The sequence below is a fragment of the Balearica regulorum genome, chromosome Z, assembly GCF_011004875.1.
Source record: "Balearica regulorum gibbericeps isolate bBalReg1 chromosome Z, bBalReg1.pri, whole genome shotgun sequence".
Lineage (NCBI taxonomy): Eukaryota > Metazoa > Chordata > Aves > Gruiformes > Gruidae > Balearica > Balearica regulorum.
The window spans coordinates 62,484,168-62,499,663 of NC_046220.1; positions in this window are offsets into that span (position 1 = coordinate 62,484,168).

Below are 15,496 nucleotides of genomic sequence, written 5' to 3' on the forward strand. Positions count from 1 at the left end.
GATGGTGGGGGCATGCCAAAAGCTCCATTTCGGCAACATGCTCCTGTACAATCCCCCTTTCTGTGCACGTTCACTCCTATCTGGCTCTCAGCAAGCCCAGGACCTGTATCTCTCCTACCACATGCCAGCACAACAGAGTGCCCTGTGCCATGGACACCATCAGAATTAATCATTTGTTCCAGCTCTGTGGATGTTGTGGTTTCAGCCCTCAACTTCACTTTAATCTGCCTTGCAGATTTTTCCATTGCCTGAGAACTATGTTGAACGTCCCAAAGGGCATGCCCCGACATTTTCCCCAAAAGCTGTAAAGAAGGGAATGGAGAAGTAACTGCCTGTTCACTGAGGACCTCCCAAAGGAGTCCTGACCTGCCAGAGAACAGACACCCTGCCACTGCCCTACCTGGAGACAGCACCAGAGAATGATAATGTCAGCTAGCATCTGCCAGCACAATTATCTATGCTTTCCAAAGCTGTGTTGCTCAGTCCTATGAAATCTGTGGCCATGCTTCAAAAGATTTCCTTTCTCAGGGCAACAGTTTCGGGTTTATTCCCAGCTCTTTCCACACTTTGGCAGGATCACATATATTGTGGTTGGGCTGAACTGCTTTAAGCTAACAGTTCTGCTGTAACCTTTGCTTCAGACAATTGCTTTATGTCCTGAAAAGTACATATCAGGCCAGACATTATTTCTGGGAACCATATCTGCCTGCTGGTCTGCTAAGACTCAATTTCCTTATGGGAAAGAAAAGGGTTGAGCACTTGTAGGCTGAAAACAGAAGTCTTTCCCTTTCTCTGCAACCATTGCTAAGAGGTATAGCAGTACTCGGGGTAGCTATAGCCTTCAGCTTCCCTAGGAAGCAATCAAGCATGAAGCATGAAGCTCTGCTTGAACCTTTTTTTAGGGGAGGTGTTATAATGTGTATTCCCTGAATATGGTATGTTTTGTGGAAACTGCCACCATTTTCCCCAATTAACTTAGCTTGTTAAGGACCGCAGCCTTGCAAACAAGCTCCAAGGGTGGGTGGCCCTGGGCCATACCTGAACCAGTGACTTTGGATCCTGAAAGGAAAAATGCACAGCAAGTATTATCAGACCAGTCATCCACTCCCAGCTGGTAGACCAAACCTCTTGGTAAGATATTTCAAATACAAGACCTTCTTCTCATCTGCCTCCGTGGGGGTACTGTGCCAAATCCACACATGCCAGATGTATCTGACATATTGGCATCTGCGATGTGACCCCACAAGCCAAGGCTCCCTCAGAGAGAGCAGGGATGTTTCTTCTCCAGGAGCTAGATATGCTCTTTGATTCTCAGAGAAGAAGAGAATGCATGTTTTGGCTAACAGACAAACTATTAAAACATTTTAAAATGGAAGGCTAGAACTCAGATAGTATTCTTGTGTTTATAAAATATAATATGAGGCAGATTAGACAAAACAGATTGATGAGAATCTCATGTTTTCCAATAATCACCAATAATTTGGGGCTGGGTTGAAAAGCTTGCACAGTTACCCCATTCCTTCGTCATCCATTAGGCTCTGCTCCTCCTCCATGGGCCTCAGTGAACCTATCTGCCCCAAGGGACCCAGAAGCCAACATTCCCTGCAGCTATTTTTACTAGACCAACCTTTCATGGATCCAGGCCAGACCACAAGGAAGCAAGCCACAGCCATCTGCCCATTTTATGCCTTATCCTGAAAAGATACAACATTTCAGGTCTTTGTCAGCAGTGGTCTAGTTTGGCTCTATCCCCAGCCAGGGATTTACCCAAAAGCCGCTCCTAGGAAACCCTCACATGACTTCTCCTTACAGGATCTCAATTTAAGCCAGCTTTCCCTGGATTTCTTTCCCCCTTTATTTATCCACCTATTGATTCTGTTGGGTTTTTTTAAACCTTTTAATTTCCCACTTTGTGGCCATACTTTTAGGAAGACATAACTCGTAAGTCATGAGAACTGACATCTGACTGCTGCCTTCTCTGAGGGGCTACCCCACCACTGAGACTGAATCCTTTCCCTCCTGTTACTCTTTTTACAAGTTCCAACCCTAGTTCCATCTTTAGCCATATTTAAACAAGCCATATGTACATCAATGACATTGTAGCTGTTTCTTTGGGCATCAGTAAGTCAATCAGTAGTGGAGCCTCCATGTAGAGCAGCCTAACACAACTTTGGTGGTAAACAGGTCTAGAATGGAGAAAGATGACAAAATGGGTGAAAAAAATGACAAAATGAATGTGTATTGCCTTGTCCTCCTCTCCCAGCTTCATTTTCTCCTTCTCCCAAGTTCAATCTCAGCTTCTCTCATCTCACCTCAAGCTTCCAGGTTCTCAGCTACAATTTCTGCCATTACAGCTCTGAAGCAGGGGAGCAAGGTTAGGACGGTATCAGCTCTGCCTGCCATGGGTGATATGGGCATAGAGAACATTTCCCAAGCCACTGTTGTGGTGTGAGTTGCAGCTCTTTGCCCACATGTTGCAGGGAAGTATTTCTGCCAGGAGTGCCTTGGGCAATCCTCAACTCCCACTCACAGAACACTGTTACCCACCTCTTAGGAAGCCAGTCAACCGTAGCATTTTTCCATCTTTCCTACACTTCTTGCAACTTGCAACACTTCTTTTCTTACTGACTCCTTTGACTAACATTGCTTTTTTTTCTGCTGTGGTCACTTTATGGGAATGAGTGTGGTTGCAGAGTGAGCCAGTCCCAGTGACTAAACTGGCTGCCATGGCTCAGCGAAAGAGCTTGTTTCTGACCTCTACACAGTCCCTCTGTGAGCATATTCCCTCAACACTACGATCACAGGCCACTACTTTTTCTGTTAGAGTGAGTTGCATTTTCTCCAGTGGTTCTTCCAGCACTTTCTGAAGAAGCTTAGCTGCTATTAGAGACAAAGCCCTTCAGGGAGATATGCAACCAGATGTTTGCAATGGGACAGTGTAACATTTTCAAAACAAACACGTATCTATTAGCCGATATTTCTAGCAAGTCCATACCAGTTATGTTATTTCTCTCTTCTCAACAATGGCAAAAAAATTTATTTATAGCAAATTAATAAGCATGCAGTTTTCATTCTGCAGTCCTGACACTTCTGTCTGATTTCATGCTCCAGTTACATTAATTTAACTCTTTCTGAATCCCTTTGCTGGTAAACAGGATGTGTGGTCATAGGTTTTTCACTGTAAACAGGCCAAAGGCCTCTGGTAATTAATAACTTGACTTAGGCATGGGATCTCCACCAGATGCACCTGGCCAGCAACTCTGGTGGATCCATCCAAGCCCGCATGGTGGAGCTGGCATAGTGTCACCGCGTGGGCACACAGCATGGCAACATGGACGAAGGCAGGGGCAGTGCACGGCCCACCAGCTGGCAGACCCAGGGCCTCCAGCAGTTCTTCCAGGAAGGTATCACAGCTCCACCACTCCGTTAAAGATTCAGAGAGGAACCTGCCATCCAGTGCTGTCATTTTTAACAGAGGTTGAACAACAAGAGCAGGGACACGCTTTTACACCAGTCTAGGCAGGCAAACAAAAATACATTCATGTGCAGGAATGGCAGGGGTGGCAGGGCTTGCTGGCCTCCACTGTGGACAGGGTGCTTCCTTCCTTCCAGCTATTTGCCAGATTTCTAAAAGTTCGAAGAACCAGCTTTTTGGAGAAAGCACAAAGACAACCTGTACTCTGTCCCTCCTGGGTCCATTGTCCTCTCCACACCCATGAGCAGCCACGATCACACCTCTCAGAATCAGTAACTGTTGTGACCACATTGTTGAATTCAGGAGCTTCTGGTAACTGGAAGAACATAGCTCTGGCTGAACACCTGGGTGCATCCACCTGGCCAAGCTCAACACTGGAGGATGAAGGTGCATCCTCACTCATGTTCAGTCACTCAAAAGACAGATGCACTTCAAGCCCAGAGTCAAGGACACCTGGAAACCGTATGGTTCAGAAGCCCCATTTCCCTAGGAATAAAGACACTTTCCATGCATTTCCAGAGTTTGTTTCCACTGGTATTTGAATGACAGTCAGAACCACAGGACCTGAATCAGAGGTCATTGTGTATATATCACCAAGTGCCCCTTTTAGAATGTATGTTCATTATAACTCTAAATCCATTCTATGCCCACAGGTCCTCTCTGGTTCCAGATATATGTCTTTCTCCTTTCCCAGCTTGGAAAAGAGAAGCCCTCTTCTGAGGTTTGTCAGGCAGTAGAAGCAGTTACAGGAGCAGTCAGTAACTAAATTTAGATGTGCAAGAAAAGACTTAGACCAAAGCACTGATGGCAGCTAATTTCAAAATGCTTTCAGTTATGTGTTCAAAGCTGTCTCCGCAGGATCTCCTCTGAGTTTTACTGTATGGCTGAGAAGATAACTTCTTCTGTTGCTGCTAATTAAAGTGATAATCAACAGAAACTTGTGTACAATCCTGCAGTTTAAGCAGTTTATATCTATCTCATCTAGAGATTTCCTGGGGCACGTTTTAGTTTAGATATCTCTCTGGTAGTGAGGTGACACTTCTTCCCACACAATCCTCTCACATATATCTCCTTTAATAAACTCTTAGATCCTCTTCACCTTTCAGTTGCTTGCCTTCATCCCTTGAAATTCCCTTTATATGCCCTCTTCAAGGAGGAATGTTTCCTGACGCCACTAGAAGCCTCTTCTTGCCAGATACTGGCTTGGAAAGGAGCAGTGTTCTTCACCTCAACAAGGTTTAGCATATCCCTCCTTGCATTTCAGCCCCTGCTGTGGGGAGTGCTGAAGCCCCAGTGTCTTGACCTAGCTTGTAAATGGGGTATGTGGCATGCTGAGTAATGAAAGCCTCATTTCCCCAGCTTTGCCGCTCTCTACCTCTTCCTTTCCCTGACCCTCACTCAGTGCATCTTGGACTTACACCTCCACAGGCTTGCTCTAGACCCTAAACACAGAGGGAGAGCTTCCAAAGGGCAACACTGGCAAAACGGGTCAGTGCTCAGAACTCATGCATGCGCATCCATTCCACTGAGATACCTCAGCAGCAGCGTCTTTCACTTACTGTCAAAAAAATGGCATATTCTATGAGGTTTGCAGTGATTAATATGAAGCAGTATCAGCTTCTAAAAGAATATTAAATCACTCTCGATACAGTGTTGAAAGTGAACAGAAATAATAGATCCAAGTTGTATCCAGCAGATGCAAGTAGCAGAACTCAACTTTGCTCTGCCCGATGCTCAAGATGCCTTTGCTTGACAATTTAGTCTGTAAACTAATCACTGTCATTTGGCTCATTCAGAGATGTTTTAGCCACAGAAAAAAGAACTGCAAGGACTGCTGTGAGAGCAAGGAACACAAACATAGAAAGCAATACAAATGTTGTATGCTGCTTTGGCTGGCTGTATTTCTGAGTCCTTACCAGACGGCCAAACAAGATGCCATTTGTCCTCTGCAAACATATGGATTATAAAGTTCTACAAGCATGAAGTGTGCAATTATGGTGGGATTTTGCATACAGAGTGCAAGGGAGAGTGATGTGGTTTCCGATGGCTTCCCTTGTGCATTTCTGCTGGAATCAAGCCCTTCCGATTGGGGGACTACTGAGCACAGCAGGAACAAACAGTCTATTTCAGTCAAGTAGGAGGTTCTGCCACCATTTCACGGTAAGGAACATGGGCCTGTGGCTGAGCTGCTCAGCTAGCAGCAATGACCCATGCAGAAAGCAAAAACCCACATGAGCTGCCACAACAGCCAGCTCCCAGGAGCGTTTCAGCCACAATGGCTTCTCAGCAGCTGGCGTGTGTCACCGTCAACGCACATATCGAAAACTATTCATCCTGCCTCCAAAACACACCTTGCCTTTTTTAGACAGAGCAAAAAAGTAAGTACTGACATAAAAACGATCAAGATGATCTTTTTCAGAGACAGCTGTTTGATATGTACGTCTGAATATAGCCATAGTCCACATCTAGAGGGCTTAATCAAAGCCATGCAAAATCTACACATTGTGACTGCACCTCAAGAGACCGTGTTTCAGTCCTGCAAAATCTATGGATCATGACTGAGTCTCAGAAGACCAAGTTTAGTAATTGTGTGTACACATCCACTGGAGGAGGGGAGAAGACATCAAAGACCGTGGCTAAGAGACAGGAAAGCCCTCCTACAGAAATAAGGTCTAGAACAAAAGTGCCTGAAGAGTTACACCTAGCAGCAATGACAACAGAATTAATGTACAGTAATGAATAAGGAGATAGGAAACATAGACAGCTAAGAAAGAGGGAGAACTCAGGAAACACTGTTAGCATTGAAGCAAAGTGCCCTTTTAGAACTGTTACAAAAAAGTACACAGTACAGTTATATTTAGACACTACACTGAGACATAAACAGTCATCTGCACAATTGTAATAATAAAATTGAATTGTTTGAATTCATTGCCTTGGTTCTCAAAAATGTGTTCATTGAAAACCACAAAGAAAGAAGAGCTATTGAAATAAGCTCTTCAGAGGGTCCTCCCCTAATAAAATAAATATGATAAGATGAGCAAGAGTTTATGATCATTTTGGCATTTAATCATGATGTTCCATGTTCACAGTGAGTATAAAGAAATTGCATGTTAAATTATGCCCAAAGGATTATTCCTTCTAGTGATAGCTGTAAACAGTATGTCTGTTTGAAACCCTGAGTAATAGAGGGCAAAGCATACTGTGTGACTCAAACACACACTGCTTGCTACAAAAAACCCATCAATGTTATTATATATAAAGCAAGCCCAGACAGCTTGTGAAAAATGTAAGAACTTGCCCACCAGTCAATTGTTAAAGTTGGGATGCCCTGCCCCAAAAAGTCTAAGAAAATCCCCATCAAGATCCAAACCATGCAAGTGGCTCCCATGTTTACATGTCCGAGTCACAGCCCATGTCTCTGAACTGAATTTTGAGGGGGATTGCATTTCACAGATTGAGTCCAAGGTTTAGCTGCAGGGGCTCCCCACTGCTGCTGGGAAGTTCAGATCAAAACCACATGCCAAATCCATCATGTGAATCCAAGGGGAGAGGACGTGGGAGCAGCTCAGAGGATGACATATGATAGCAGCAAAAATGGCAACCCATTTTTGTGCACAGGAGCGTGAGACCTGTAGTCCCGTGATGCACAGGTTCCTGGGCACTGGGAGTTGTGCTGCACCGAGGCCACAGACAGGCCCCCGCACTGTCCTTAACAAGCAGAATTAAAATAAGCCTGGCACTGAACTGCCTGCACCAGGTGCACAGAAGCATCTTCTTGCTGGGGCTATTCAACTTGTTATTGCCAAGGGCTGCTGGGTAGTTTTAAATGAGGCTCAGCTGGTTTGGGGGGTTTTTTTCCTTCCTTTTTACCCTTTCTGATTGGCTGACAGGGTGGGTGACAGGAGCCAGACCAAGCTTGCTGGACCCAAGGCTGTCCCTCTGGCCAGTCTGCTCTGGGGCTCTGCCAGGAACTGCTGCCTGGTCAGTACCTTCTGCTCTGCCCCTGAGCTCCTGTGTCCCTTTGCTGCTGTGTGGGCCCAGTGTCTGAACTTTGTGCGAGGAACAGGCAGTCCTAAACCTTTTTATGTGCTAACTGGCTTACTTTTTGTAACAGGTTTCAAACATTCACTTTTTTTACCACTGAAATGCCTGGCTAGTCAATTTTTTAGCAACCAGTACTGCTCTTCTTTGATGTGTACTTTTCAGCTAAACTATTACCTTTTTTGTTGTTGTCCTTACCTTCCGCATGGTTACCAGGTCCCTGCTGACACTGACTCCTCAAGTGCAATTTCACACTGCTGCCCTGTGTTATGCTGGTAAACTCTCATTGCCCACCGTACTGCCCTAACCCAGTGCACTCTTCAGATTTACAAGGGGAAAGATTACAGATTTTTTTTTTTTTCAACCTTTCTGTTTCACTTCTGGAAACCTGCAAAAAATGCAGAAGAAGAAGCAAAAGTTGCAAGAGGGAGGAGTTGAACGGAGGCCCAAGGACCCCACATAGAGGGGCGGGGCTGCAAGTTACAATATCTTACAGCTGCCTTAATGAGGAGTCAGTTTATTTTTGCAAACAAGGAATCATATCTCAGTGTCGTTACCATGAAACATGCCATAACTGATACATCCCCTTCACACCTTCAGAGAGATCTGCCTGTCTACTTTGAGTAGCCAAGCAGATCTCTAGGCAGGTCTTTCTCCTGCGTGGTGGAGCAGCAGCAGGACTCTCACAGGGCTCCATGCCAGCTGGCAGCGCTCCAATCTAATAATCCCATACAGCCCTTTCCTACAGCACACTGCAGGGTGTTGTAAGGCTTCATTAGCTAAGGCTTGTAAAGCATTGTGAGTGCTTAAATAAGAGGCACTGGATTGATGTTAAATGTTATGAAGATGTTTTTTCACCATGCAAAATTTATAGTTCCACCCTGGAGAAGTCAGCTCTCACCCTGCCCTCAGCTCTGTAAGGAGAGGCATCTGCCACCAGCAACAGTGGTGTCTCATGAATGGGATTGTCTGGGTGGCCTGAAAGCAACAGTGGTACACTGGTTTCTTTCACAGCTAAAGGAATATTTCATTGATTTCTTAATGGAAATCTTAATTTTTCTCCATTGGCAATACTATAACTATTGGCAGCTAAAACTATTTGCAGGGCAGTCATGTTTTTACCAGAACATCTTATTAAATTACGTTTAAAACCTTTATAAAGAGTCATTAAAAAAAAAAAAAGTAACAAAAAGGAGGTAAGAAGGCTATATTTTAGCATAAGTGAAAACTATTGCCATTACTATTAACTTAACAGTTCAAACCAAACAGCAGTAAGCTTTTACTGGTGTATTAAATAAATAAATGGCAGTTTAAATTAAAACATTTAATCAACTGCTAGCCTTTGCAAACCTTCCTGCAATTTGTCATCAAGGCTATATACCCATAGACAACAAGGACCTTTTTGTTCATAAAATCTGTTCTGAAGAGCACAAGCAGCAGCCCACTGACTGTGACCCTAACAAATGGTCTTTCTGCATTGTACTCTCTCTCTCAAAAAAAAAGCCAGATTATTTACATAAGGTAGATCTGGAAAATTAAGAGAATCATTCTGGCACCAAAGAACCATTCATTTTACTATCGTTTAAATGTATTGGAGATTACTACTGTAAATTACAAGGGTCAGTTTTCTCCTTCATTTTATCAACTTATGTCTATCTATTTCCCAACAGTCACCAAAGTACACTGTCTTTTGCTTTCCATAGTATAAAAACCCATAAGCTTAGAAAGCCAGACTTGTTACAGGGGTGGAGACAAGACCTTTCTAAGGAAGGAGGGATGACATGAGCATGGCTGGACACACAGGTTGGGCCAGGGAGCTGCGGGAGCAGGGCTGCTCCATGCTGAGGGATACAAGCAAGGCACAGCATCATGTGCAGAGCACTGTTTTGGCGAGCAGAGGTATGGCCAGGTTCCTCTTCCCGTGGTCCTCTCCCTTTCTTTGCCATTCCTCACAAATTAGCTTAATAACTTCTGCCATTAACTGCAAGAGCTGATTTTCCTCTCCCCCTTTCAATGCCCAGCAGCCCCTAAAGAGATCAAAAAATGCTGTAGCTGGCATTTCTTCTACCGCTGATATTCTTAACAATTTGTCTGTCTAAGAAGGAAGAAACACCAGTTTGTTCATATTTCTGATCCACACATCTACCCTTCAGCAGCCAGCATGGCTTCCCAAAAGCACCGTCTGGGATGGGTTGAGTCCAAACTGCAAGGCTGGCCTTGTAACCCAGCTTTTGGGAACATTCATGTGGCAGCTGAAAACACTGCCCACATTGTCTCCCTCTGTCTGCTGGGTCGCCTCCTTCTTCCTCACACTCAGACTTTTCACTTCATTTCACCCCAAACACTTTTATCATGGTTTTGTGTAGCACAAGCATGTCAAACAGAGTAGTCATTACTTAATTACTTGATATCTAAATCAGAGAGTTTAGTCAAACATCTGAAGATTTCTTAATTATAGCCAACTTTATATAAACATCTGCTAGCAAACACCAGGCTCACAGGCTTGCAGGAAGTACACCACAAATGATGGGAAGGCTTGGGAGAATAACCTGGGGTAACAAAATAAATACAGTGGTTCATCTCAACTTGCTAATCTTCTGAATATTTTCATTCTCGAGTGATTCTTTTGACATACAACCAGAAGTCTATTTATCATTGGAGTGTTTTACTTTGCTACTACAACAGACCAAGGACTGAGACAGTATTTTTGTCTTACCTTTGGTTTTTCAAGGAATTCTGTCATCAACGTTATACCATTCCTTCTTCCATAAAGCATAGCTAGCAAGACCTAAGCCTGGCAGAGAAATGTATACAGAATCACACAGAATTGCAGAACGGCAGGGGTTGGAAGGGACCGCTGGAGATCATCTAGTCCAACCCCCTGCTAGAGCAGGATCACCTAGAGCAGGTTGCACAGGATGGTGTCCAGGTGGGTTTTGAATATCTCCAGAGACAGTCTGTTAATTTCATATCTATACAGTTAATTTCATAACTATACAGTTCATTTCATATCTATAAACTTTAGTTTGGCCTCCTTTTCACTCACAGAAGGCTCTCTTACATAGGGGCAGGGCTAATTTTGTGGCAGACTGGCCTATCAGAACTTTTTTCCCTTATACAATGCCCCTGACCATGTGTATCAGCTTCCAGACACTTCCTTCAGACAAAATCCGGCTTCTTTAAGTGGAAGAGGCACATTGTCCTCTACCCTCTCTCAGATGCTGAGGATCTCTACCAAGATTAGTTCCAGTTCTTCCTTGCTGATTTTCCTTGCAAGAAGAGACCTCAGATTCCAGCATAAGTCAGCATAGGTGGTTAAACTGTTCCTGACACATCCAGCCTCTGGAAAAGCTGTAATTCAAATGGGAAAGAGCTAAAGCTTGGTGCCTCTCAACATGCTTTGGTCACCACAGGACACCTACAAGTTAAGCGACCTGCACGGCTGAAGTCCATGCTGCTGGGGAAACTGGGTGCCAGTGGCGAGGGATTGTGGTCAGAGCTCTCATGGGACTCACCGAATCTTCAGTAGAAGGGGCCATCAAAAAAGTAGATGTCAATTTATTTAGAGATCTCTTTTCTACCAATTGTCCTTGATGGTAGCTGTGTCACTCTGAGGACTGCAGCCAGAACACAAAGCATATTACCAACTTAATTTTGTATTATGTTGTGCTTTCTAGCAGCACTAGTAAAGAAATGATGTTATCAATCCCTTTCATCAACCTGAAGACTTTCTCAGGGTGTCCTCAAGCCTTTTTTAACTTTTTTTCAGTAAGAGGATGATGTACATCCTTAATCCATCTTTTTATTTTTAATCTTTGAAGGTTAGTGCCATCTCAGCTCCTTGTAGCCACTCCTTGTTTCCCCTGCAGTCATCTGTGCTTCTTCTGAATACAGTGGCTGACATTTTTGCCTTGTAGCACGTGCATCCTGTGGAAACCCCTCATTTATGGCTCAGTCTTACCTCTCCTCAGGGGAACCCTTTCCTGTCTTCCCAGTGGGAACAGGATGCAGATATTGCTATGCCTGCCAAATTTAGCATCAAACAGTCTTCCTTCTATCTTTAGCAGAGATGGCTATGGACACGAAATGCAGTGTTTCCACCTGGTGGAGGTGCCGAGGTTCCTCAGAGAGCAGGATGGCCGCTGTGCATTTTGCCCAGACAGTGTGCCACAGCATATTCACAAGACCCTCTCTGTGCCTAAGCAGGGGGAGAAGGAGACACGAGGTTCCTCATTACTCCATGTCCTGATCTATTCCTACCCCATTTTATAACTCTACATGAAATTAATTGACTTTCTGCAACCTACATCATTGTTTACACTTGATAAAGATCTGTTAGAGTTACAGAAAAATATATACAATTAATACTTGCTAAGTGCATGAATGGCAATACACAGCAATACATAGTATTTAACTGTGACATATCCAACTGTTCCTAACAGCATTACATGATGTCCCAAGGGAGAGTTGCAGCTACACATGCAGTTCTCACTCTGGTGTAACTTGACTCTGGTCACCATGGCAGGTAACCCCTTCTAGTGTTTTGCCTGGTGGAACTGCAGTATTAACAGTCTAGAAAACTACTAAAAACAAAAATAATAAAAAAGCAGTCTTGATGGACTAAAACATATGCCATTGCCTAGTGCTTCTGGAGTCTCTTAAATCACCCACAGGAGAGGAACTTTTTCTTGTTTGGCATGACTTAGTGATGGCCTCAGAAAAGAACTAATTAATCTAATGCCAGGAAACCTTATATCTAATATTAAGCATGACATTATTAGCTGTGCAAGTGCCAAAGAAGTCTTTTTTTTTTTTTTCAAAATTGTTATGCAATTTTTGTTACTGTTGATCAATTTATGCTGAAAGATGTTTGACTTACCTACATGATCTCATAAAATTTACATTTATATAGCTTCTTCCATGCTTGATCATCAGCAATTACCTTAACAAAAGAATTCTTTACAGAGGTGGAGAGAGACATTTTTATACTCACATGGAAAGCAACCAATCTGTAGAAACAAATAGGTAAAAATCAAGCAAAATTTTAAATTCATTAGGTCTGTTATGTCCATAGTGCTTCACGGTCAAAGAGAAATCAATTCATTCTCCTAAACCTGCGTGAGCTCCATCTGCTGTGGATGAAGAGAGAAATTTTAGTACGGAAAGTAAGCAAACGTAAGAAAAAGAGCTGAGTATCTCCACTAACCCACAATTTTGCCTCTGCAGTGTCCTTTAATTGACTGAAGAGACTTTGCTGTATGGGTCCCTGCTATCACCTGTCAGTAAGCTTAAACTGCTTCTTAGAACACTGTCCTGAATAAATGAACCTATAGATTAAATCATTATGATGGACACGTAAACACACATGCAGAGGAAGAGGAAGAATTACAAATACCATCATAAAATTTATATTTCCCATTTTGGGAATTCCTTAATGTTTCAAGGTTAGTACTGCATCAGAAATATGAAACTAAGTGGCTTTCTCTCCCCTACAGTGAAAAAAGCAATGATTTGATACCAAATCAGGTAGCCAATTATTTTTTCTGTGAAACTTGTAAAACATTACTGCCAACTGGAGTTACATTTATGTAGGTAATGGTGGTAATCTCCTTTAAAACATTTATCAGCTTACTGTAAATTAGGTAACCTCCATCTACAAAAAGTGCCAAATTCATATTCAAGAGCTGAACAGAAATGTGTAAGGTAGATAAAGGCATGAGTCCAAAATGTGCTCAAGGAATTAACAATCGCAAAGCACATAAAATCCTTAAAGAATTTGTCTGCCTCCATATTGTGAAGGACAGAAAGACTAAATAGCCCTAAGCACTCTCCTTACTAAGAAAGGAAAACCTTTTCAACCTAGGATTATTTTTTTTAACTTTTTTTTAAATACTTTAGCACATTGATCAAGTGTTAAACTATCACCCACTGGTCAATAATTCATTACATTGGCAAATGCACTTAACTGCTAAACTAGCTGTCGCAGACTCCTTATCCTGAACATTAAAGCTCTGAAATTAAAAGGGAGCATGGCTGCTGAATGCTCATTCTGTCAGAAGCCCAGAAGACTCCAAGTTCCTTTCTGATGAAAAGTGTATAAAGCTATTAGACTATAATTCCATTGCTTTATATGTAATTAAAAAAATCTTGCAAGTGAGGTGCCCATCTAATTGCAACATGTGGAGCTTCAACCTACTTGGTAAAAAAAAAAATATCTTGCCACAAAGCAGAGGGAAAAAAACAGTAAAAAAAAAAGAACTCTGCTCCCAAAACCCATCTTCAGGTAGAAAGCTGTTCAGCTTTGCTCAGCGTAGGAGCAGATATAACCAGAGCTGCCACCAGAGCAAGTGCTTTTGCTGGGGTGAGCCCCTACACCATGAGGATGTCAGAGCATCAGCCACCACAGAATGAGCGTAACGTGGCTGTTCAAAAGCAAAGTGCTCTCTGTCACAGTCGTATCACAGTTTGACATGAAAGGAAAACAGTTTCACTTTCATGTGACAGATCTTAGGAGAAAATAAAAATGACACGGTTCTGAAATGAAAAGCTAAACTGTCTGGATTTTTTTTTTTTCTTTCTAGTTTAGGCAATGAAACTCTATGACCCCCTGTTCCCCCAAATCACTTATTCACACAGACTAACCCTTCCTTGGGAATTAATTTGTGACAGTGAAAGGAGAGCAGATTGCTGTGCTTTTGGGTTAAGAGCCTCCTGATATGTCAGGGACATTTAAGACAAGTTGCCAGTGACATTTTCAGACTTATTTTGTACTACTTTTTTGTGAGCTTATTCAGGGAACCTGGGGAGAAGAGGATGCTGGATGTGGCCGAAGTGTCCTTTTGCTGACCTCCTCCAGAGCTGTATCTCCTTGGGAAGCCTGGTTAGTGTAAGGGTGTGCTTGGATGACTACAGCTTTGATGAAAAGACGGTTTTCAGAAATAGTTTTTTTCTCATTAATTTTTCCATTACCACTGAGATAAAGTTACCTCCTGGTTTCCGATGCTATTTCAGGCATCAAGATCAGTTAGATATGTACCTCTTAAACATGAGGAAATGAAGACAGCAAATCTATGCTATAGCTGCAGATATGTTAACCCATCCATCTTTTAACAATAGCCCATCTCTAGCAATGGAGATTTCAATTACACTAACTATTTTCAAATCAGCTGTACCAAATTCTTTAGCCAGAGTGGAAGGTCACTTTGTATCAGTAAGGCTGATTATTAAATAAATATAGAAAAACTCCAACTTTTAAGTGGAATATATTCAAGTCTAATTCCATTGCTTCAAAAGAGAGAAACTAGTTTTCCAATCTGACATTAGTTTGCTAGAGATTTTTCAGGATTTTATCAAAAAAGAGAGCCTAAATGTGCAATGAATACCAGTTAGCTTGGTTTCATGGAGAATAACTTCCATAAACACTTGTTCTTTCATTAAAAAAAAATAATATATATATATTTTAACTAGTCTGCATTGATCCAAATAGTTTTCTTACTATCACACAACATTTTGACTAAAGAGCTTGCATTGTCTGCAATTAGTATGTACTTTCTATGGATCTGAAAGTTACTTACTGGTAAGTCTCCAACCTGATGAAAAGATATCAAGAAGAAGGACATGAGAAAAGAGGCATTCCCAAGAAAATACCTTTGGTCCATTGCTAGTTGACATTATTGATCCAGGTGACCAGAATGGCAGGATAAAATTCTTGCCAAGTAAATATGCAGGTGTCAGAAAGACTGATGGGATGGCAAATAACAAGAATGGGTTGGTCTTCTGGACTGATCTGGATCACTTCACTAAATGGTCTCTATACCATGTAAGGACAGCATTGCACTGTATTTCGTCGGGAAAAATTGAGATGGTCTGATAATGGTGTGCCCAGCCAGGTGCTTTGAGGAAGAAAAGAGACAAGGCAAAGGACAAAGGTTTATCTGGGCTTAAAATTCACAGATGACAACTGAAAATAGAGAAATGTGA